The sequence below is a fragment of the Emydura macquarii genome, unplaced genomic scaffold (assembly GCF_026122565.2).
Source record: "Emydura macquarii macquarii isolate MOO-44397 ecotype Brisbane River unplaced genomic scaffold, CSIRO-AGI_Emac_v2 contig_499, whole genome shotgun sequence".
Lineage (NCBI taxonomy): Eukaryota > Metazoa > Chordata > Testudines > Chelidae > Emydura > Emydura macquarii.
The window spans coordinates 15,030,683-15,054,458 of record NW_027130636.1 but is presented as its reverse complement, the minus strand read 5'-3'; the positions used below and the strand labels follow the sequence as shown (position 1 = coordinate 15,054,458).

General features: G+C 40.1%; 1 long non-coding RNA gene across 2 annotated transcripts; it reads left to right on the top strand.

Moving 5' to 3' along the window:
• The first annotated feature begins 359 nt into the window (after window positions 1-359).
• LOC137147008 (uncharacterized) lies at window positions 360-23,323 on the top strand. 2 transcript variants are annotated; one of them, XR_010918130.1, is made up of 3 exons: window positions 360-508; window positions 8,982-9,116; window positions 23,190-23,323. It is a non-coding gene; the product is annotated as an uncharacterized lncRNA (long non-coding RNA). The 2 variants fall into 2 exon arrangements; XR_010918129.1 differs by lacking the exon at window positions 23,190-23,323 and adding an exon at window positions 10,170-10,344.
• The last annotated feature ends 453 nt before the right edge of the window (window positions 23,324-23,776 follow it).

The window sequence follows — 23,776 nt, the reverse complement described above, 5'->3', positions numbered from 1 at the left end:
ACACTTAATAACTTCATCAGTCTCATAACACTATGCTGAGCATGCCAGACAGTTCCTCTCTCACCTTGTCCTGGTGCATGAGCTACAACTTCAAGTGAAAGCAGCTCCTGGCATGGTTTCTGAGGGGACTTGCCAACCTGATGGGGCCACATAATTGGCTGAATGTGTGAAGGCCCTACATTCAACTAGAGATGTTTGTCTGAATGTTATGCATTACATTTTGGATATTGCAGCCTGTGGCGGGGTGGGTACCCTGCACCCGTTAGGAAGGGGTTAAGAAGGCTGGGGAGAAGCAGCCAATGGGAAGGGGCTGCAGGATAACCAATCAGGGCCCAGGAGTCCAATATAAAAGGGAGCTGTAAGCAGAACAGAGGTAGTCATTCTCAGGAGCTCAAGGAGGGAAGTCCGCCCGCCCTGCAGGCTACAGGAGGGTAACACCCTGGATGGAGCAGTGGTTGACTGCTGGGGCTCTGCATGAGCCAGAGGCCCTGATACAAGGACAGAAGAGGTAGTGCGGTTGTGGGGAAGTGGCCTGGGAAATTCTGTTAAGGAGCTGGGGGAAGAGGTGGTGCAAGGTCCCTGGGCTGGGGCCTGGAGAAGTGGGTGGGCCTGGGTCCCTCCACGCCTTCCCCAGACTGCCAGTGGAGTGGTGGTGGACTGTGGTGACCACTGAAGTAAGTGATGGAGCCGGCACTGTTGAATCCCCTGGAAAGGGGGGGAAATGTGGGTTGTGGCTCGGCCGGAGGGCCAAGTCTGGAAAAGGACACTGTGGGTCTTGATGACCGCAAGAAGGATGACCGGGGAGCCCCAGGGAAGAGTGATGGAGCACAGGTCATGGATGGGGTGGCTGCTTGAGCTAATTCCCAGACCACCAACAGGAGGCACCAGTCCAACAGTGAGTGCTGTGAGTCTGTCACACAGCCATTCAATTCCAAAATGTCAGGGAATGTTCTCAGCATCAATGATCAAACCCTATTGACTTGGGGGAAAGGAACGGGGGGTGCCTGAACTCTCACTCACACCCATTGATGCCTTCCAACACAATGCTCCGATCTCCTCCCTGCCTAGCATCCCAACAGAGCTGAAACTGCTGACACCCTGAATGACAGTTCTCCCTGACAGAAAGAAGAAGAATAGGGGGAAGTGGCATGCACAAAGCTCCTGGCATGGAGGGAGAGAAGGGGGAGGGAAGAGAAGGGACAGATGGAAACCCTAGCAGGGGGAGGAAGGAATAATGAGGGTTCATAGAGTATCTGCCATGTGGGGAGGGGGAAGAAATGCAGGGTCCTGGAATGGGTAAAGGGATGGGGGGGGGGGGCGGGGGGAACCTGGTATGGGGTGGGAGGAAGGGAATGGAGGACATGAATGGGGGAGTAGAAACATGGGGGAGGGAGAGCACAGTGCTAGTGGAATGGAGAAACCTGGCATGTTGTGGAGGAAGAAGGGAGGACATACAACTCCAGACCCAAGGGAGGGCATAGGCCAAATTTCAGGGAGTCCCTGAAATAGAGGGGGTTGCGAAGGTGGCACATAGGAAGCTTGTAGGATGTTGGAATGGAAGGGGGCCCTGGGGTGTGCAATTTAACTCAGCCTAGAGAAGCTGAGCCGTGTGAGATCACTTAGTTAAGAGCTGCGTCTCTTTCTTCTTGACTAGCTAAATGCGGGGGCTCACTTATGCTTTGGTCCACAAATGCTGCCATCTCCTCACAGCTTGTATCTCATCGCCAGTGCTTTTCAGGACCCTGCCAGTGACTATGGGATGAGCCTCTCTGACCCCGTTTGTAGACCAAGAAATTGAACTGTCAATTCAAAGCTGCCTCTGCTTCTCTTCAAAGGCCAGTCAAGATCCTATTTCCTTCACAACATGCTTGGTGAGCTATCCCAGCTATAGCCAGGGAATCCAACTGTCTCAAACCAAACCAGCTTTATTTTGAAAATCAAGAGAAGGCCAGTTAGCAAATTATTTCTTACATTTATTTTAATATAATGTAATCTCTCCTTCACTGTTGCTGTTCTCTTGACCTCTATCAGCACAATCGCTCTCTTCTAAAAGATTTTAATTTTCTCTGTTGAGAGTGACCAATCTGCAAGCACTGTAAATCCAGTACAGTTGCCAAAATGGCTCACTCATTTGTCTTCTCATAAGCTCCAGAGAGCAAATGCCAGTTCAGTAACGGAAAACCATTTATAGACTGAACAAGAGCCAAATGCATTATCTACCCCTTAATGAAAAGCAGGGGTGTGAACTCCTGGACGTTTGGATGAATCACAAGAAACAAATGAGAAGGCTTGTCTTAAAGAAATCACATCCCTTCACTCAATCTTGCACTTAGTTGCAGTAAGTTCAAGGCAGTGCTCCCAGTCTGCTTTAGGATAATTTGCTGGAGGAAGACTTCTCCATATACAAAATGAACTTCCTCAAGTAGATGTCATCTTAACTGGCAAATAACAGGCCTAATTATGAGAGATACTGGGTCAAGGATATTGTGAGTACTCAGGACCTTTCTAGATCTGGCCTACTTTTGCTAAAATAGTTACTGTGGAATTCGTCACCTGTCATTCGAGGACATTCAAAGTAAGCAAAGAACACTCTGCAAATTAATAATAGTTCTCTGAAGAGGATGAGGAAATAAGAAATTTGCAAGAGACATTGAATATTGATGAATCAAGATCTAATAGTAAGGCTGCTCTCTCACAAAGGAAGAGTTTGGTTCCTAAATGGATAAACAACACATCCTTCTCTTTTGTGATGTGCAGACCTCAAAATGTGTATGAGCTGGATTCGTTTCAGTGCCTCCAAATCTGGGAAACAGATCAATTTTCATTTTAGCAAACAGCTGGGGGAAGAAACCTTCACCACAGGTCTCCTTCCTCTCAACTTGAATGAACTTTACTCGGGGGAGGGGAACATCAGAAGGATCCATTTCAAAGGTTCATTGAGAAAGGTGAATGATAACTTTGTGGTTTTTGCCTAAGATGACAAAGGAACAGAGCACTTTGGACTTTGTGGGGGATCCTGACCAGTGAGATGGGCAGCCATCTAGCTGGAAGATAGTGGGGTAAGAATCTTAGTCTCTAAAAAGTGGTTTTTTTCACTTTTATTTGCTTGTAACTATCTATAACTCTCATCCTTTATACTTGAAGTCACTTAAAATGCTATCTTCTATTAATAAACTTGTTTTGGTTTAAATCCAAACCAATCCAGTGCTGTTTTTGAATTAAAATGTTATTTAACTCCAGTGAAAGAGAAGCTGTGCAGTTTGCCTCTTTATAGAACCTCACTATTCCTCAGAAAAGTCCGGGAGAGGGCTGGACATTGCAGAGCATGTATTGTGGGGGCAATTCAGGACTGAGGGGTGTTGGGCTCATCTTGCCAGCTGTAACCAAGGCTGGTGGAGCCCAGAGTGTGGTTGTGGTGTAACAAACAGGCTTCTGGAGTCAAAGCTGCTGGTCTAGGATTTCTTAGCACACAGACACTGTGTCATCTTGCATGCTGACTGGGAACATTCAGACAAAACAGCAGACTGTTTTAAGGCACCGAGGGTCACAGGGCAAGAGATGACACAACTCCTTATTGGGCTGGATTGCACCCCAGAATGTGACAGGCATACTGGAGATGTTTTGAGGCAGACTCAGTCTCTGTGTTTGCTCACATGGTACCTAGTAATGACTCATTAACCACAGTTTTGGGATGCTTACCAATTACTACAACACACAGCAGTAAGCTGGACTAGTCTTTCCATCTCTGCTACTACCAAATTATTTTATTACAAAAAAAATTCTTTCCAGATCCCCTAATTAAAATGTAGCTATATGAGCTGATTAGTCAACATACATATTCCCCTCTCCTCCCATGCCAACATATCACATGAGATACTTAAAACTAGATTGCACAGGCATTAAAGTGAATAACTAGTGGGGATCAAACCTGCAGTGAGGATGAATTCTGAGATCTGGTTAGCCATTTCTAGCTCTCCCACCATTCCTCCACTATTTTGTATCTCTAGGTTCCCGTGTTTGTTTAGCTGGCTATTGTTTGTTAACTAATGTTAAACAGGATAGATTCTGGAACTCCCACTAGGGCTGAGCGCTGCAGTCCTCACACAGGCAAAACGCTCACTGGAGTCAATTGTGTCCACTGTTCTTGCTTCATCTTGTGGGCTAGTTTAGTACAATCATGGCAGGAGTGCATGGGGAGAAAGGCTTGCCCCTTATTTTCATGCTCTGAACAGAGTTGTGGCCACAGGGAGGAGAACAGGGGCTGCTGACCCGATGCTCTCTGCTGTGATCAGGAAGGGGCCAGATAGGGGTAGGCAATGGGAAAAGTGTGGGCTGGGCTCTGCCTCTCCATGCAGGGGAAAGTAAGATGCTCCATGCAAATAGAAATTACCCCTTCCCCTAATCCTCAGAGGAAGGGGAAGCAATTTTGTCCCTCTGGGTCACAGTTCTTTCTCTGGCCTGCCCCTGGGGTAGGGACAGCTATGCACCATTGGGACTGATGAGAAAGTTACATGCTAGCCCTACATGTGAGTGAGTCATACCAGCAGGAAGGTGGAGACTGCATTGCTCTGCCATATTGTACCTGTATTGTTCTGTTGGTAAAGGGAAAATCCCCTCCCCCCTTTTGCAGGGCTGTCAGGTCAGCATCTTTTCATTGTCAACAAATTCATTTTTTAAAAAGAGATTGGCAGTGCTCTTCTATTCTGGTTTCAGAGCATCTCTGTCTCTCCGATATTTACTAATACCAAACAGAAGCTCGGCTGAGAGATTTCTTCAGCCTAAGGACTTAATATGTTCTCTCCTGTGATATACAATTCTCTGTGTGCCTGCAAACCAGAGTACTTAATACCATCAGTAGCTCCATTATGTGAGTCAGCTAAAGAATTTCTATGGGGTGGAGAAATAAAACAAAACAAAATTTGGTTCAATCAAACTTGATTAGTAGTTTGTTTATTGTAGGGCTGGCCACAAAGCTTCTGTTTCTTCACAGTTGCATAGAGATAGACCAATCCTGAAAGGCTCCCATCCTGCAAAGATGTAATATGTGCTTAACTTTATGCACTGTGAGAACGTCCACTGAACATCTCTGCTGGATCAGGGTCTGGAACCCTAACTTTCTTCCTCAAAGTTCATGGGTGTCCAAATCCAGATTTTTGGTTCTGCTCGTTATTGACCTTACTCTGGCACCCATAAAGTAAGAGCAAGAGTGACTATATGCCCTATTTGGGGGGAGAGGGGAGAAGAGGAAAGGGCCAGCTATTAATTCTGAATCCAGATCAGAACATTTCCAAAGTTTTGAGGAGTTTATAGCTATGGTTTTGCTTTGGTCCATCTCTGTTGTTACTCTGTTGAGAGTCATAACTCAAGGTGAGTTAGTAATGAACAGCTAGACATCACTGAAATCCTTTTAGCTGTCCAAAAAAGGTTGGTGCTCTTTTTCTGTCATTTTTTAAACATGATCGTATGACTTAGTTCTTTTTTGGAGTAGACCGTTCAGCAGTCCAAAGGCAATTAGAAAAAGAACTGCTTTTAATAGCTAAATTAACTACAGGAGCAGGCTGGAAATCTAAGTCCATTTCAGAATGCGTTTTTTCCATAACAATCTCTCAATAAGATACAGGAACATTACATCACCAGAACAGTCTCTCATTGGCAGAATATACCACAGGAGCAGGCCACTATTGCCTAGCAACCACCAAGACCTGATTAACCCTTTCCCAGATGTCACACAGTAAGTGAATAGAACACATCTCAAGATATCTTTATGCATATAAGTAATAATTAACAGTGAAGGAGCTAGTAATAGTATTCTAAAGATGGATACCAGATTTTATTTTTTATGCATATTCACCGGTAGGAGGAATAGGGTGTTGTTTTAATTACTTAAAATAGAGGATGGACACAGCAATAAGTTTTAATTACTTTACTTTTTTTTCTCCTACATAGATTACTTTGTTTGAGTTAAAGTTTTGAGAAATAAACCAGTTCATAGTACAACTTACATCTTTATTAAAAGATTTACGCAAGGACTTAAAACTTTGTATATAAGTAAAATGTCACTAGCTAAGTTAAAGTATAGTTTTCCTAACTTAAATTAGGAATGATCAAATTGAGGTTAAAATTGAAATAATCAATAGGTTCAATGGTTCTATTTATCGGGTATACCAGTTCCTGTACTTAATAACTAAATCAAATTATGAGTAAATGAAACAAAATAATTATTTTAAGAACTTACAATCAGCGGAAGGGGAGAATCTGTTTCCTTTAATGTAAGCTTTTTAACTCAGTGTTTGTTAAAGGCAGAGGATGTTATTTGCCTTACTTTTAAGGAAGTACATCTCTCAAAATAATTTCCTTGTAGCTTCCTTTTTTGGCTGTTTTTCCCATAAAAAACATCACTGTTCAGAAAGATTACATTAAGCTTGATTTGCTTAATATATTTCCTTCCCCACTTTAACATAATGCCTGTATCTTTCTAGCAGATTGGCATAGACACAGAATGATTTCTAAAATCCCAGACTTCTAGCAGCTATAGAACAACACTGGTCCAGAGATATTTTAATAACAGACTTAGAGCTTATTGTCCATGTTGGGAGACAGTAAATAACACAGAGGGAGAGAGAGAGAGGGAGACGCTTACATTTGTGGGCATTGGAGCCATTCAAGCATCCTTGAGTTGTCCTACAGAAGGATATTCATGCCGTCTAAAAAATCTGTAGCCCAAGTGATTGGTCTCAGCTCTTAGAACAAGTAAATGTTTACCCGTTTCTTCATCGATGATAAGATGTAACTTGTGCTTTTGCATGTAGTGGGCTTGATCTGTCCTATCTCTGAGTTGCACTGCAGGCTTGTCTTAGTTGATGTTCAGAATCTTATAGCGCTCTTCCTGTGGATGGCCAGTCCCAGGAGGAGGAAAGCAGGATACCACTTCAGGTGTCCGATGCGAGAGAAGGACTCCTCCCCACTTCCCTATATGGTTGGCATCTTTTGTAGAGATCTGAGACTCCTCTACTGAGCCCCAGGGCGAGCTCCCCCAGCTGCAGGGTGCACAGAAAGTGCCCCTCCAAAAGCAGCCACGTGCACATCCCTGCACTGAAGATTCCACTCTGGTACATACTTGGCATAAACTGACTCTTTACTACTGCAAACAGACGTGTCTCAAACACAGGATGCAAAAAGGTGACATAAGGACCTAGTGGGCAAACTTCTGCTTAGATCCCAGACATAAGTCTTGATTGTTTAAATGAAAATTAACTAGCCAGCATTACACACTCACTCATTTTTCACACATTCTCATGACACTGGGAAAGTAGTCTAAGAAGTGGGGGCCCAGTCAAATGAAAGTGAGTGACCTTATTCAAGTAATTTTTTGCCTACACAGCAACAAGATGTTTCAAGCATCGCTTAGAAATGCTAACTTTCATTAAACATTTGGCCAACTAAAATCATTCAGATCCCAGTCCAAATAGGGGATATGTGCCTGACTGTCTTAGCATCTTGCAGGGCCCCCATATGGTGGGGGGGGGGGAGAGAAAGGGTACACTTTGTCGGGACCCAGAGGCTCTGGGGGGCCTGACCCAGGCTGCAACCCCCATGGATATGTGTGTGGGAGGGGGGCCTGTGTTACAAGTTTGTACTGGGCCTGAAAAAATTATGCTTGGACCCTGGCAGCTTGTCAAATATAAGGCTGAAGGAGATACTTAAAAAAATACGTCAGTAATTATGTCACACACTATAAAGGAGGGAGGAGAAGTGAGGTATATGAATTACTCATGGGTGGTGGGTAAAGCAACAAGGATAAGACTGTTTTCAGTGGACTTTGCTGTGCACCCAGGTTACCCTAAACCTGCTATTTTAGTTTTAAAAACTAATGTGTGAAAAATGTATGAAGACTGTTCTTATATAATATGCCTTAAAACTAAGCTTTCAAGGGCAACAGGATTTGAGGCAACCTAAGCACAACATTCTCACAGGTGGGATATGGAAATTCCAATGACTACTTCAGCTCGAAGAAAAAGGAAACTATCCTCTTAAACTCAGGACTAAACCTGAGAGTTCCTGGGCTAGAGAACTCCAGTTGGTTTTGGTTTAAGTTGCCAGGTGCTCAGTGACTCTTAGGGGGTTGGTGTGGTTTGGTGTGTGTGTGTTTTAAGTTGATGCAGCCCCTATTCTGTATGAAGTTTTGCTACTTAGTATTGATGTAATTTAAAGATATTAGGGGGAAACAATTCTTTATTTTTCAAGTTTGATTATTCTGTAAATTCACCAACATGTACAATTTGTTTCATTCTAGTTAGTCTCCGTTGTGTGATTCTGTTGCACAATAATAGTTAAAGGAAAAACATATTCTAAAAATGTGGTGGTGATAAAACTACAAAAACTAGTATGGGCATTCAGGGGCAGATACAGCACCTGACGCTACAGTTAGCTCACTTTTAGAAATTGACTAGCTTTCCAGTTGATAGTGTTCCTGTAAGGTGAACGAGAGAGCTTCTGCATGTTACTCATCTCTTCCTAGGCATCAATTTGCAGCAATTAATTCCTCCTAATATCTGTCTCAGTCCTGTAACTCACGCTCAAGCACAACACCGTGACCACAGAGAACCCCACTGACACGCCATGTGAGCGCAACAACTGCAAGATGAAGAATGAAAGGCACAAACTTCTTTCCACTTCAATATCTTGGGGATGTTGACTTCTCACAAGCAGAGACGCATTGCTGCATAGATATGAATGTGAACAGCTCCTCTGTTTGCATGGCTGATTATCAAAGGCAACAGACGATAGACAATAGCCTCTTGCCATGCACTTAACAAGAAATAGTCTTGTTTAGAGGTGATATTTAAGAGAACTCTTTGCTTGCATGAATTACTCTCATGACCATAATAATTAAACACCAATAGGTCTTTAGAATTGATCTAGTATGAAATTGCTGCAGGTACAATCTTTTTTTTTAATCTGTCCTTCGATGTTTTTATTAGAAACAGAGATGGTCCCTGCAGACAAATGCAAAATCACAGGAGCATCTTGTTTCACACGTCTTCTCGTATGTGATGAACAATGGCAGGATTCAACGTCTCCAAATCCAGAAAATGTATTGAAGAACAGCTAATATGGTAAACAAGTTGTCTGATGTTCTGCACAATTGCTTTCCTGATAAATCTCAGCTACACTGGCAGATCTCAAGAGAGGACACAATTGCAACACAGCCACAAACTAATAGGATCAGCTCTCTAAAATGCAGGGCATAGTATTTATTTACTGCTGTTCCACACACACTTCTTTTAAAGCAATTTGGGGGAGGGGGAATAAAACTACCATCCATCACTATTTGACTATCTTCTTGAAGCTATTGTTAATATAATTTTGCAAATCAAAATGATTTGGCATTTAGCTAAAATGGAAAGATACATCCAGCTGGGTTTCAAATAGGACTCCAGTAAAAATAAATTATGAAAAAAAGCACATCTACCTGGCCTTATATTTTCACACTATTTATTTAATGTCACATAGCACATACTAAGGGGCAATTGTACAGCTAGCCTTCTGGTGATTTTTATGTGCCTGTGATTGCACATAGTCATTGTAAAATGACTATATGGTTATGAGTATTTATTTGACAAATGTACCTGTGTTTGTGCATGCAGAGTGGTAGCTGTCCCTGGAACTTCCCAGTTGATGGGAGGAAATGTACAAAAAAAAATATGCAAAACTGGAAGTCAGAACTAAACAATGTGGCCCTTATGATTAAATTGGGGGAAGGGGAAGCATTGAAATAATAATATCAAGAATCTCAACTAAACCTACACATGCAATAAAAAGACAAATAATCTGCCTCTCAATCCTCATTTTATCCAGCTCTGCCTACATATTACTGCCTGGGTAAGACAGATCACCAGCTGTCCTCAATATTTATATGTACCACAAAGGAGGCAGTAACATTAGGCTCTCATTTCCTCACATTAATGAGCTGATGTCCCAATTTCTATGTTTATTAACATCAATTTTTGGGATGGGATTTTCAAAAGAGTTTCAGGTAGCATAACTCCGCTGCTATTGAAATGACTGGTAAAGTCCTATTCAACAGGAGCAGAGTTAGGTCAGGCTGAATGCTTTTGAAATTCACACCTGTTTATATTGGTCTCCATTGGCATTTTGTATGGCCACAGAAGAGCAGAAGGCCTGAGTGAGTCCACTGGAGAACGGACAATGGTCTCCTTTCTGCCTTTCTTCCCTCAAGTGGATTTAAGCAGAGGAGGGCCTCATGATTTGGGAGGAGAAGAGTAGCTCTCTGGTTCTTGTAGGAGACTCTAAAAACTGGAAAATCTGTAACTTGAAAAAATTTGATGACGTTTTTCATTAAATTTACCTTTCTAATTTATGTGTGTTTACACTTTGTGTGGAATCTAGATCTCTGGATTGGAGAGACAGCATTGTCCATCCAATGGTTAGAGCACTAGCCTAGGCCATGAGAACTGAGAGTTAAATTTCTGCTCTGCCGCAAACATCCATGTGTCTCTGCCCAAGACACTTAGCCTCACTGTGTCTCAGGTCTTCTATCTGTAAAATGGGAATAATAGCACTGCCTTGCCTCACAGGCGCATTGTGCAGATACATATGTTAGATTGGGATATTATCAGATACTGTGGTGACGGGTGGCCAGATAAGTACCATATATAGAAGAAAGGTGCTGGGAAAATTAGGAAAAAAGACCATGTGCAACTAATCATTTGAACTAGTTGTGCTTTTGTCATCTGTAACTGTGAATAAAATAGGAACACATCAAACAGTAGATGGTGGAAGTGATGTAAGACTGCCTGAGAAAAATAATGGTAACTGCATTTAAAAATGATTGATCCTTGATATTTAGCTATCAGCACTGCCATATAGCAGAGTCGCAGTTGTGACCTTAAAATGTGAAACTGGCAATAATGAATGGCTGATTTCATTTCTGCTTTGTTTAATTAATGGGCAAAGTGGTGTGTCATCCAAATCTGAGGAGGAGAGTTTCCATTTCAAAATGTTCACAAAGATGAATTAATACATGATTCCAGGTGAAGCTATTCCTTTCAATGCTGTCAACAGTGAGCCCTGGGAAGTTTGTCTTTTCAATATAGATGACAGCTAGTGACAGATTTCTTAATATTTACAATATACCCTTGATGCCTTTAGCTGTACAGCACATCAGTGGAAAGTGCTCTGAATAGATGAACCTGGACTCTTTCTTCTCATATTTTGTTTAGGGAGACACGGAAAATGTGAAATTATCAAATATTATGATAATTAGAAAGGTAAAAACTGCCACATTCAAATTCATTATGCTTCAGAACTTGAATGATCTTAAAACAATAACCTTATAAAGCATCGGAATGTTATCAGGTAACTTTGTGGTGGAATGATTTTGTACATAAAGTTTCTTTTAAACATTTGCTGTTTAGTTTTTGGTCAATCTTGCACCTCACAAACTTTACTTTCCTGCAAAGTGCCTGCGCAGGTGGGTGGAGGGCTTGTGTGGTGGTTTTTGTTTATGATGATGATGAAGACACTTGTAGGTAATGATTGCCATACAAGTACCTTACCGTGATGTCTGAGCACTTCAAAATCTTTAATGTATTCATCCTCACAACACCCAAATCCTAGGTGGCACCCAAACCACTAGACCATTTTTCTCCTCAAAAACTCTGACTGATTTGTCCTGACTTGAATTCCAAAGCCATCTACTGTTGAGAAATTGATTATTTTTACATGAAAAAAGAGGTCAATGCCCAAGCAAATGCAGTCTTGAAACATGACAAACTTCAGGGTGAAATTGGAGGAAAAACAAACCCCACTTTTTGTTCCATGTGCCTTTTCACTGTAAATAAGACACGGTGACCCACGGGCCTCTTGATGTCCGAACACCAAGTGCCGAGTCCCCACTGCTTGTGCTGGGCTTTGGCTTGGCAGGTGGGGTGTCATGATGTGCTGGTTCTGCCTCTCCTCCATACAGCAATAATGGAGACAAAGTGCCCCATAATCTCATTTCATAAAAAGTAAACATGTTTGCAGTGTCTGGAAAGCCTCAGTGTTTGTTTATTTCAAATGACTTGGGTGAATTTATGGCTTAGTTTTCTGTTATAACATAGAACCTGCTGTGTCTTGATACTGTGTGAGCTTCCACGCATTAGAAGAAACTAAGCAGATGGTACTGTCTCTTTGCAAAAAGTTGTTTGCATTGAGGTGTGGAAAGTTGCTGAGAATGTTGTAATGTGTGCATGCCATCACTGACTACTGCGCACTATGCACAGGCTTGAAAATTGAAAGTTGTTGCTTAGTTTTTTTTTAAAGAAATATCACCAGTGTCTCAGTTTTGTCTCTGTTAAGGTCAAGCAGCCAGGGGATATGAGTAGGAGGGAAGAGGAGATGATGCTGAAGTCTGTGTTTTGTCTCGGTCTATGTGCTTTGTCTCAAACTTTTAAGCAACTATTTGACTCTTCTAAAAGCACTTTAGAAAGTCATTGTCTCCCAGCCTTGTATAATATTCAACATACAAAGGTCAGCGGTAGACAATTTTCCAATAGAGTTGCTCAAGTCCAAATTCTGCAATCTTGAGCAGTAATTATTCATGTGAGTAGTTCCAGCTTAAGCAAGGACTGCAAAATCTGGCACCAAGAAGTTAATGAAAATAGACTATAAATGGTAATTGGATGACTTGATGGTAAATTTCTAAACTAATTTCAGTAGTAAAAAACCTCCTCCAAAAACATGTTAAAGAAGTATTGCACAGATTCAGGAAACTAACAAATCAATTTAACATTTAAATAGGAAGATAACTGTATTTGATGATAAGGAATAGGACAATTTTTTTATGTGGAGAAGGGTCAAGAATAAATCACAGCAGTACACTCCTGAAAAATAACCTGGTGTTGGACAAAGAAACAACTAAAAATAGGCAGCTTGGTCATATAAAACCTGAGGCGAGTGCTACAGCTGCTCTCCCACTTGCTAATTTATTGTACAGGCGTAAATACCTGCCCTTTTCCTGGTTACTATGCGGCCAGTCCGCCGTCCAATCTAGTATTCAGTAGCTAAGATAATCTAAAATCAAGATCTAACCTATAAGTAATATTTATTATTCAATTAATTAAATTAAATTAAATTAAAGAACAGTTAAACATAGCCAACAGGTCAATAGTATAAAAACTAAAGCCCATTGATAAAATTTAAAATATGGAGAATAAATATATCTATATCTAAAATATATCTAAAATCCACAGGATACACGAAATGAATGTTCGGGTTCACTGTTTATCGCTAAAAAGAGCCAACATATCCGTCGTAGCATACATAGCAAGTCTGCACACACTTTCTTTAAAACTTTTAAATTTATCAATACCTAAAATTTTAAAAATTTCATCATTTCTTTCACTCCATTTACCTCTCGCCCCAAACACAAATCCAAGGAAGTGGATGATCTTCCCACCAGTGAGCTGCAGCACCTCCTCCTCCAACTCAGAGTAGTATGCCTCCTTCTCACTGTGGGCTGCCTCCACACTGTCAGCATTGTCTTCCCATCTAACTGTGACATCCACAACGGCTACCACTCCTACCTTTTCAATAATGAGGTCAGGTTTTCTCAACTTCCCTTTTTCATTATGAAGGCAAGGTTCAATCCAAATTTTACATCCTTTATTTCCTACTTTATCAATTAGTGCTTTAACTATTCTATTATGTCTTTTAATTCTTGCTTCTTTCATTTTTATGCACTGACCAGAGATATGAGGAATTGTCTCTTTGACCTTACCACACCATCTACATAACCCTTCCTTCATCTTCCGTCCTCTTGCTAGAGCTTCCCTGGTGGGAAAACATTCGCTCTCGTTTGCAATGCCGCAATCAGAGAGGAGGACCTGGCCAAGCAAGGATATTTTAAAAACGAATTACTAATACAATCATTTTAAAAATATTTAATACCAATTCCCTGACATCTTAAATTACTCCATTTTAAAAACTCTTCATCTCTCCACGTTTTAGGATTAGCTGTTTTAGCACTATATATTAAAATTTTCTCCACTAAATTTTCCCCAGCATATAAAAATGAGAAATCTATCCAATCATCTTTGGAGATAATATGTCTCCTCCATTTACATGTTTGGAATTTGGGTACTAAATTTTGTAAGTGCTAAACCCCCATCTCTAGTTCTAGCATAGAATAGCCCGTCAGTTGTACATTGGGGGAGATGTAAAATCTTTTTAAGAGTGTTCCTAACTAAAACATCTAATTCATTTAACATATAAAGTGGCGGCTCGATTAAAAGTAATTCATAAAAAACTCTCGTTAAAATGTAAACTTTTAAAATGATCAATTTCTGCGCAGGTTTTAACGGAGCCTTACATAAACTTTCACACCAATCAACTAATTTTTCCTTAGGGGAATTATTAGCCACTCCCACCCATGGATCTATTCTTGCACCTAGATATCTTTGAGACTCACCAGGTTGAATATAATCAATTAATTCATCACCTAATCCCCATTTATCTTTTGGGTTGATAACATATGTTCCCATGCTTGGGAAAATATGAAAGCCCTTTGTCTTTTTAACATTTACTTTTAAACTTGAATTTTTACAAAACTGATTAAGAATTTTTAAATTCTTAACCATCCCCTTATAGGACCTACTTAATATAGCGATATCGTCGGCAAAGGCCAATGAAGTTATCTTTCTACCCTGCACTATAAAACCATCTCCTTCATCTTCCAATTTATATAAAAGAGGGTCCATGGCTATATTAAAAAAAATAGGGGAGAGCGGATCACCTTGCTTAACTCCACTCTTAATTAAAATAGGTTCTGTCTTATCCTCACCAACACTAATTTCAGTGTAGCAATCTGTATACAAATCCTTTACAATATCAATAAAACTCTCTGATATCCCAAATCTCTTTAACCCCTTTAAAATGTGACCATGGCCAACTGAATCAAATGCCTTAGCAAGATCAATAAAAACAACAGCTATTTCGTCTTTATTTTTCTTGCCCCCTTTAATTAACTTTTCTAAAATCGATATATTTTCCTCACAGCCAGAGGCTGCGATAAAACCTTTTTGTCTGGGGCGTAATTTAACAGCACTTGATAATCTTTTAGCTAAAATTTTTGTATACAACCTAATCCAAATCGAACCAATAGTCAATGGCCTCCAAGATGATATTTTCTTCAACTCTTGTGGATCCTTGACTTTAGGAATTAGGATCGTACGATTGCCTTTAAAACACTCTGGAATCTGTCTATTTAAAAACCAAATATTAAAAATCCTTACTAAAATCCTACTGTCTAAATTATAAATATCCCATAAATCCTTAACCTTAATTCCATTTGGTCCAGGATCACTACTATTATCAATCTCTCTTAAGGCTTCTCTAATTTCATCAATTGATAAAGGCCAATTTAAAATTTCATTATCTACCACTTCTTTTACTTTTGGCCATCCTCTGGTATTCCCATGTCCTTCTCTACCCAAAATTTCTTTATAATAGGTTTCAATCTCCTTAACTGCTATCTTACACGTCGCTTTATCAGGTTCTCCCATAATGATCCTAGACAACCTTTTCTTATCTTTTTCAAAGAGGGTTTGATAGAATCTAAATTTAGCTTTTCTCCCAGCATATTTTCTATTTCTATTATATTTATCAGGAGGCTTACCCACTTTTCTTCCTTGTTTCCCATTATCATTCTGTATATTATTTTCTTTATTATTTTCCAAATTCTCTACATCTTCATGAGGAGAGTTCATCAATAATTTACATAATTCCTCAAATAATCCCCAACCTTCTGCTACAGTGGCAGAAGCATTTAATTGCTGTTCAATAAAATTCAATTTCTCTAAAATACGAGCCCCATTACACCTAACTCCTCTTAAAATCCTATCAATTAAAATTTTATCTTTTAAGGGTTTAATTTTATCACGTGGAGGAATATCTTCTAAAATATCTCCCATCCCGCCCTCTTCCCATAAAACCATAGAATCTTCATCCTTTTTAACCTTATTCTTGGCCAGGTCCCTCCTCTTATCTGATATTTGCTTATTTGTTTTTGTTTTTAATTCACTTTCTATACACTTATTAATATTTCTAGTCCCCGCATATTTTATTTCAAGATGAATCAATATTTCAATTTCCTCTTCTGTCCATACCCGAGAGCGAATTATTTTCCCAACCACTCTAGCTTCCTTTCTTTCCTCATTCCTCACCGCGGGATGCCTATGTCTGATGTGTTAACTCCGCCCCGAGCGAGTGTAGAAGGCAGACCCACAGACCATGCAGGCATACTTCTTCTCTGAGTTATCCACCTCCTTGGGCCTGCACTTGGGGTAGTGGCAAGCTATGTTATGGAACTGCGAATGTTTACCACATTTTTTGCAAATAACTCTTATTGAAGTGCTTTTATGTACATTATTTATATGCTTCGCCCATTTACCGAAACTAGCTAAAATTTGTGAACATATAGGACAATTAAAACAATCTAAGGGATACTCTAAATAAAATATTCCCTCTTTAAATGAACTACTCTCTTTAAAACTAGCTGTATTCATAAAATTTGTATTAAAATTATCTCCTAAAATATTTCTTCTATTTTCCATAAAATCATGTTGTAAATTATTAAAATTGGTATTATTATTATTAAGATTATTAAATTCTATTAAATATGGATCATCAAAAGAATCTAAATATTTGTCATAAAAGCTAGATTTAGAATCGATTATCTTAAGGTCACTATATAAAACATTCGTAAAAGCCATCGGTAAAAGATTAAAATCTAAAACTTGGCTCTCACTAAAATCCTCTTGTTCCTCCCGAACAACACTCTTCTCTCCAACTTGGAGATTAAAATCATCCATAAAACCAGCTATTCCATCTTTTACTCTATCTATAGCATAAGGAGATAGCATCGGTCCGGCTCTATGAATAATACCCCTAATCAATTTAACACTACTAGCCGGGGCGTCGAAACTAGTAGCGGGGGCGTTTTTAACCTGGTCCAGCACCAATCCGGTATGAAATAAAATTTCTGTTTTCTCCATAGATTTAAAAGATACTACCCTCTCACCTTAAGTGATCCTCTCATACCTTTAGTGCTGGCCTTCTTGAAGGCTTGCTGACCCCCATTCTCTCTGCAAGACCCCACTTGATATGACCTTCTATCTCAATTATGAACCATTGACAACTACTCTCTGAGCATGGTTTTCCAGCTAGTCGTGCACCCATCTTATAGCAGGTTTTCATCAAGGCTATATTTCTCTAGTTTGTCTGAGATGGTCATGTAAGACAGTATTAAAAGCCTTATTAAAGTCAAGAGATATCACATCTATTGTTTCCCCCCCCAATCCACAATGGCTCGTTACCTTGTCAAAGAAGGATCTTAGGTTGGTTTTACCATGATTTGTTCTTGACAGATCCATTTGACTGTTACTTATTACTTTAACTTTTAGGTGCTTACAGATTGATTGTTTGCTCCATTATCTTTCTAGGTACCGAAGTTAAACTGACTGGTCTGTAATTTCTTGGGTTGTTCTTTGTGACACCCTGTGTCTGAAAACAACACTCCAGAAAAACCCCATGTTTACCAATGTCATGTAATTATGATATGTTCTGTACAAGGTATGCCATGTTTGGTATTATTTTAAAAATCTTGATCTGCTAAACATTAATATTATTTTGGATTCCATAGTATGTGAAGTTATGAAACATTGTTGAACATGCTACTAGAACATGTTTCAATGTGGGAAATTCCCACAAACAGCCTTTCAGGCACAATCGCTCTCTCTCACCCATTCAGGAGTAGATTTCACTAACAGGAATTGTTTACAGTGAAGGCTTCATTGTAGGATGCATGTTCACAGTGGGACTTGATTTACCAATGAGGATGACCCCACAGGTCACAAGCCCGACTATTCTAGCAAGCTGAAATGGACTATAAAAGGGGGAGCATGACATCATCACTTGGCTTCACTCCCATACAATTGAACACCTGAAGGGTTGTCTGACAAAAAGACTCTGAAAGTGGGGAGGGGAGTCTCAGGCAGGGAAGGTTGCTTAGCCTGTGTTTAAGAAACTGCTTGTACCAGCTAACAAGGGTGAGACATTGCTAATTCAAAAACTTGTTAGTGTGTAGAATTTAGATTGCCATCTTTCATTTGTTAACTACTTTTAATCTCTTTACACCTGCCATTTACAATCACTTAAAATCTATTTTTCTGTAGTTAATACATTTGTTTAATGTTTTATCTTAACCAGTGTGTCTTTGAGTAAAGTATTTAGACAAACTGCTCAGTAACACAAGCTGGTGCACGTTCCTTCCACTTTTGAGGAAAGGGTGGACTGGATAATAACCTTCACTGGTCAGGCTTTTTGACCAGGATAGATGGTATAGTCCTGTGGTCCTGGGCTGAGGAGCCAGCTAGAGTTTCTCTATTGTTGGTTCGTGAGCGGCTGGAAAGCATTCACTGAACTGAACTGGGTGTGCTCCCTGCCTGTGGAGGGCTGTGTAAGTGCAATACCTGCCAGGGTTTTGTGGATTGTCACAGCATCATGATGTGAAAGAGAGCCCAAGCTGGTCAGACAGAGGGCTCAGTGGTATCCCAGTTCCCAAGCGATAACCCAGGGTTTCTGCATACTGTCACATCCTTATTCCTCATTTTATAGGTAGGTACAAAGTTTGCCCTTTTCCAGTCCTTTGGTATCTCATAAATTCTCAAAGATAATCTCTAATGGCTCAGATCTCTTCAGCCAATTCCTTAAGTAACCTAGGATGTATTTCATCAGGCCCTGCCAACTTGAAGACATTTAACTTGTCTAAGTAATTCTTAACTTGTTGTTTTTCTATTTTAGGCTCAGATCCCATCCCCTTTACACTGATGTTCACTATGTTAGTTTTCCAAGCACTGCTGACCTTTTCTGGTGAAAAACTGAAACAAAAATGGCATTTAACATTTTGACCATTGTTGCGATTTCTGTTCTTGTCTTTCCCTCCTCACTGAATAATAGGCCTACCCTATCCATGATCTTTCTCTTGTTTCTCAAGTATTTGTAAAATGCTTTATTTTTATCATTTATATCCCTAGTCAATTTAGTCTCATTTTGTGCCGTGGCCTTTCTAATTTTGTCCCTACATGCTTGTGTTGTGGAGTTATTTTTAATATTCATCCTTTGTAATTTGACCTAGTTACCACTTTTTGTATGATTTTCTTTTTTGAGTTTCAGGTTATTCAAGATCTCCTAGTTTTATCAGGATGGCTTCTTACTATATTTCATATCTTTCCTATCATAGAATCATAGAATATTAGAGATGGAAGGGACCTCAGGAGGTCATCTAGTCCAACCCCCTGCTCAAAGCAGGACTAACCTCAGCTATATCATCCCAGCCAGGGCTTTGTCAAGCCACAGCTTAAAAACCTCTAAGGATGGAGATTCCACCACCTCCTAGGTAACCCATTCCAGTGCTTCACCACCCTCCTAGTGAAAAACTTTTTCCTAATGTCCAACCTAGACCTCCCCAACTGCAACTTGAGACCATTGCTCCTTGTTATGTCATCTGCCACCACTGAGAACAGCCTAGCCCCATCCTCCCTGGAACCCCTTTTCAGGTAGTTAAAGGCTGTTATCAAATCCCCCCTCATTCTTCTCTTTTGCAGACTAAACAAAAGCGTAGTTTCCTTAGCCTCTCCTCATAAGTCCTGTGCTCCAGCCCCCTAATCATTTTTGTTGCCCTCCGCTGTACTCTCTCCAACTTGTCCACATCCTTTTTGTAGTGGGGGGCCCAAAACTGGACACAATACTCTAAATACTTCCCGCGACCTGCTGGCAATGCTCCTCCTAATGCAGCACAACATGCTATTAGCCTTCTTGACAACCAGAGCACGCTGCTGACTCATATCCAGCTTTTTATCCCTGTTACCCCCAGGTCTTTTTCTGCAGAACTGCTGCGTAGCTCGTCGGTCCCCAGTCTATAGCTGTGCATGGGATTCTTCCTTCCTAAGTGGAGGACTCTGCACTTTTCTTTGTTGAACCTCATTAGATTTCTTTTGGCCCAATCCTCCAGTTTGTTTAGGTCCTTCTGTATCCTATCCCTATCTTCCCTATTCCTATGCATTGGGATAGTTTGTTCTTGTGCCCTTAATAATGTTTCTTTAAAAAAATTGCCAGCTGTTTTGACTCTTTTCTCTTACACTTGCTTCCCATGGAATCTTACTTACCAATTCTTTGAGTTTGCTAAAGTTCTTGAAGTACACTATCTTTATTCTGCTGTTGTTTCCTCCTATCATTTCATGATCAATTTTCATCCAAGCGGCCTTCCACCTTCAGATTCTCAGCTAGTTCCATCCTATTTGTCAGAATCAAATCCAGAATAGCCTTTCCCCTAGTTGCTTTTTCCACCTTCTCTAATAAAAATCCAGATAATTATAATGCAATACCAAGGTTTGTTTACAGCACAACACACCATCCCCTGCACCATTTATGGTCATGGTTACCCTGATTAAAAATAAGCAATTTTCCCTCTGTTGGAGATGTTTATTACATGATATCCCGCGTTAAATAAAATTAAGCAACTCATCAATATTACATCATGGATAAAATCTCCATGCATAGATGAGTAATCCCCTTAGTCCTCAAGGTATGGAAAGTTGCCACCAGATCTATATTTTCACATACTAGCTAATGAATCTTTTTTGTCTTGGGTTAAAAATACAAATTTTTGGATAAACGATGTTTCTTTTAAGGGATCCCTCACTACACAAGTTCAGGAGATGAAAATGCAGAGGCCTGTCCAATTTGGAGGATGGCAAAATAATGGTAGATGAACACTTGGTGATCCAGTCTCACAAATGCAAGCATAACTGTGCTTTTCAGAGGTGCGTGCATGCAGATCTGATTACAGACATATTAATTAGTGGAACGGATGTGAGTAATTGTAGCATATGTTTGAGAACTGTTTAGAGCCAAAGTCAAGAGAAGAGGATGGTCTAGCACTCTAGCATCTTTGGCCAGACTCTGATAACCTTCCTTACCTTGAATATTACTTACACCATGGGTGGCATCACTGAAGTCAATGGAAACTTTTGTGGATTAAGGTACTACTCACCATGAGTAAGGGCCCTTTGAGTTAGTCTAGTTAGAGTAAATAAAGAATCTAGCTGAATCCTATTGAAGGCTTGTTTACTTTCACCAAAACCCAATGGTGGATTCTGGCTCCTGGAATCTAGGTAAACATTGCCTATGAAGTTTTATGCTTGTTGATTGTGATGCTCATTTTGAATGTATCATGGGGAAAATCACAGATGTGGGAACACTGCAGATTTGGAGAATGACATTCAACTGCATGTCTGTTTGCTTTAAGAATTTGTACTCTTTTGAAATTGAATCATCAGACCAACACTCTGGCAGTTATTTTCATGACAAGCCTTCTGTTGTCTCTGAGGATTCCTTGACACAAACAGTTTGTTTGAGTACATTTCATTAGCTTGGAAAAGTAGCATATGTCTAATGTTTTCTCAGTTATGCTGTACATTTCTTCCACACTAGTGTGGAAATGATTCTCTCTATAAAATCTTTCAAAGTTTCATGAAATTCCCTTATTTGGGAGCAAAATCATACATTGTTTCCTTCTTCCCTTTCCCCTGGCCTTATGCTTAGTCTGAGAGAGGCTAACATGCTTACCTACTACTGCTGAGGTGAGCTAGTGGGTGCACTACATCATGGATGGGTATCCAGCCAGTCAAGAAACCATCCCCTATAATCTATGATTCCTATCCCCCAGCTATAGACTATAATTCGGCAAAGAGCTTTGATCCTTTCCAAATTCTAAGGCAGATGGAAACTCCCTTTTCCTTCCTTATACCCCTTCCCTCTCTCCCCCTTCATCCCCTTGTACAGCAGAGATTGTTTCAGGGGAAAGTGTTTGCCAAATCCCCTCGTGATCAGTGTGTCAACAGCAGACCAAGGTATGTGAGCAAAGGTCATTCCAACGTCTGTCTATGCTGGCAATCCTCCCTGCTGTCTGCTCCACTATATGTCTACAGTTAAAGTTTATGCTTCCCACAGAAGAGACTTGCTCAAAAAGGGAGGGCATGGAAGAGCTCAGCAATGCCTGTGGAAGAACACAAGTGCTCTCTCCTCTTATTGGTTGCCTTTATCCTATGGGAGGGTGTCCAGTCCAGTTAGCATAAACTGGTAGGGTTCAATTTCTCCAAACATTATCTCAACTTCTAGTACATGCCCACAGAAACTAACTGGTACTCTAAGGGATGATTCCTAATCAATCCTGATAGAGCACACCAAAGCAGAAACCTTCTGACTATGGGAGACACTATGCTGATCTCTAATACGATTAGGTATTACTGTAGTGTAATGGAAAATCACAACACATTCTTCTCATTCTATGTACTATACCTGCCAATCAAGACCCTGTCACCAGAGAGTGAAGCAAATTAGGGATTTTAGAAGACTACTAGCTAAAGCAGAGAGGTCTATCATTAATTCTATTTCCTGTCCATCAGGGATTATCTGGAGTACAGTATGGAGGTCTCAGGCAATTTCTCTCTTCAACCTGCAGATGTAGTATTAATTTTCAGCTAACTTGCAGTTAGTTTGGGGGAATCATATTGATTGATTTCACTTTGACTTTTGATAGAAATGTGTAGAGCAATCTGTTTCTTTTAGCTCATATGAAATTTTCTAGACTGTGTGATATGAAACAACACGGTCTAATCATTAACTGAGTTTTCAAAATGATAAAACATCATAGATATAATTTCTGGTTGTTCACAGCCTTGAAGAATTGTCACACTTTTAGGTTTCCCTTATTTGAAATACTTATTTTTTTAAAAAGCAGCAAGTCAATCATTTGCAAAGGCACATTCATTTGCAGACAAAAACAGTATGGAGAAATGTCGATTGAAATGGCACAGTGATGTAGCCTTTGTCAGCTCCATTCTGATCTCAAATAATTCTCCTTCCTCTTCCCAATTCTATGTTTGGTTTATGGATTCCGTATTTCTGTCAGAAATATTAAAGGTGCTGAATACGCTCAGATACTATCTCTGAAGTTTGGTGGAGAAAATCTTGCAGCTTTGGTTAACAAGTATTTTAAGAACCAGTAGCTTTCTGCCAACCTGGAGGTAGCTAATTAACCTAGATCTCTTCTATTGTCTTTGCAGAGTTGCTTGAGAGTTGTGGCTGCAGTTGTCCTGATTTTACATTCATTACTCAGGCAAAAATCCTATCGAAATCAGATGACCTTGTTGACTGACTTATTTGTATTGAATTATATTTGTAATGGATTTTTTTGTGGTCAAATTTACTAAGCTGCCTAGATTCACAGGCACTTTGATACATATTGTACTAATGAGAAGTGCAGGGCGCTTTGGTCAAATTAATATGCACACTAAGGATCCCATAGAAACAGGCCTGGTGCTATCAGGAGGAGGACAAAGGGGACACTTGCCTCTCCTTCCCAGATGATCTTCAAGGGGACACAAATTATTGTCAGGAATGCCCAAATATGTACAAAGTTATCCAGTGTCAAGCAGTGGAACAGCAGCAGATTGATGTCTTCATCCTTTGTATAAATTATAAATCATAGCAAAATACTGACACAGTAGCAACATTTTAAAAACTCTTAGACCCCTGGAAAACCATGGATTTTAACTAGCCCTTGGACTTTTGGAAAATTGTTTGTTTTTCTTAAATAGTGACATTGAGGGGCCCCAAAATACTCACTTCCCCCTAACAATGGGACCCTAGA